This window comes from Anopheles funestus, chromosome 2RL (assembly GCF_943734845.2).
Source record: "Anopheles funestus chromosome 2RL, idAnoFuneDA-416_04, whole genome shotgun sequence".
NCBI classification, from domain to species: domain Eukaryota; kingdom Metazoa; phylum Arthropoda; class Insecta; order Diptera; family Culicidae; genus Anopheles; species Anopheles funestus.
Genome location: NC_064598.1, coordinates 65,395,944 through 65,397,773, shown reverse-complemented (window position 1 = coordinate 65,397,773; position 1,830 = coordinate 65,395,944). Strand labels below are relative to the sequence as shown.

Here is a 1,830-nt window from a genome sequence, read left to right as displayed (position 1 = left end):
GTAGAACAAACAAATTTGTTGTATCCTTGTCCCCAAATAAATTGTACACGACGCTCCAGTGCAAACATACGGCGTAACCTCATTAGCAAATTGCGGGTGGGTGTTATACATTTTACACATCGCTCGTACGATAATAAACACTTCAGTAAATATGATTATCGATGCGTGACGGTTTGAACGAATGAAAAACGTTGCCAAAATCGTGGCATGGAAACAACCAAACTACTTAGAAAAGAATGTTTTTGTTCAGTACAAATTTATGTATGGATAATGTTTGGATCAAATTGACCATAGCTAGCCATTGGAGATAGATGTTTTAAATTCTAAACGTGTTTCAAGAGTTAATTTTTATCTGAACTACTGAATTACTTGGTGAAAGAATATTCCTTTAATCTATTTCAGTAGCTCATTCCGTATCGAATCAATAATGAGAAGAAAATTGCCTGATTTAACATATCCCGTAGGTTTATTGCGAATTCGCCCACGTCAAGCGTGTAATTGCAAAGAGGATCTAAATTTTACGACCTAATGCTAATGTGTGACAAATGAATGTGAAAGATGTTTACCGTACAACGATCAGAAGTGACACATTTAAAGTACAGTTCAGGTGCTATGCTAAAAGCCATTGGATGGAAATGAAATGAAATGTCAACGAACTAACTAGTTAAGGTAGTTCCGCAGAGGAATGTTTGGTAATTCAGTAACTACTTCTGTCTGGCATTCCAGAGTGACCGTTCCAGACGAACGTGCAAAGTGAGGTGCTAATCCACGAAAATAAAAGCAGAAAACTAAACTTTTTCCTACTTTGCATTGTCGTTTTCTAGCCGTTTCGATTGGTTTACCGCGCATAACCTTCTAGTGAGGGTAATAGGCTGTAATTAGTTAATTTAAATGCAACGATTAGCTGCTAGCTTTCGGTTTGTATGTTGCAATGGTGCTCGTATTTTTCCCACAGAGCGGATGAAATTGAAAAAGGAACAACAAATAGCTCGACTAATCTCAATTGAGTTGAATAACAACTAGGTATATTACTAATGTTATCTAGAACGAATTATTATAAAATTTCCTAAAAAATAATAGTAAGTAGATAAGTAGAGTGATTAGCTCCTATTTTGCTTGATAACTTTTTGTAAGATTTAAAAAAAAATCTTAATCAATTCAATCAATCTATGTTCATAATACTAGCAACAACAAAATATTGATTACTTAGAGGCGTATGGTGGTGTATGTGATAAACGGCACCGGCCCACACGGCAGGATTGAGGTTAAAATTCCATCCGGACCGTTTTCCCGTAGCATGGACTGACTATCCTGCTACGTGGTAAAAAAACTCTTGATACGGCCGTTCTAAAGAAGTAAAAAAATATAAAAAAAACTTTGATTATGGATATCTTCTAAGCAATATCTATAGAAACACCACCTTTTTCTGTTGGAAGCCTATAACAGAACAAACTTTGTCATATTGGTCCACATTGTTGGTCGTATTTCATCCGTCCGTTAATTAACGGATCGTTCGCGTACTGACTTTCAATTCCTGGCGGGGGCAGGTACCTTGTTGCGAGTAAATAATAATGTTGTTTGGAAATAAAATACATTAACACGTTAGCCAAACCTCTTGCGCAGGTTGTGTGATCCTACTACTGGATTGATGAAAAAATGTTGTCCGCCACTGCTGTAGGTTTGTTTCTATTTTTCTCACAGAGGGGTGTGAATTTTCACAATATTCCGGTTCTATTCCATTTTCATTTGATTTTTGTTTGTTTGTTCCGTATGTTACTATGTTGTTCATCCGTGTGGTTGATCTATTTACCGCAAACAACGTGACTTACC

General features: G+C 36.4%; 1 protein-coding gene across 16 annotated transcripts in view; it reads left to right on the top strand.

Annotated features, from left to right (window-relative positions):
- LOC125765538 (dedicator of cytokinesis protein 9) overlaps positions 1-1,830 on the top strand; it is a 72,545-nt gene that overhangs the window by 20,360 nt on the left and 50,355 nt on the right. The window lies entirely within an intron of this gene.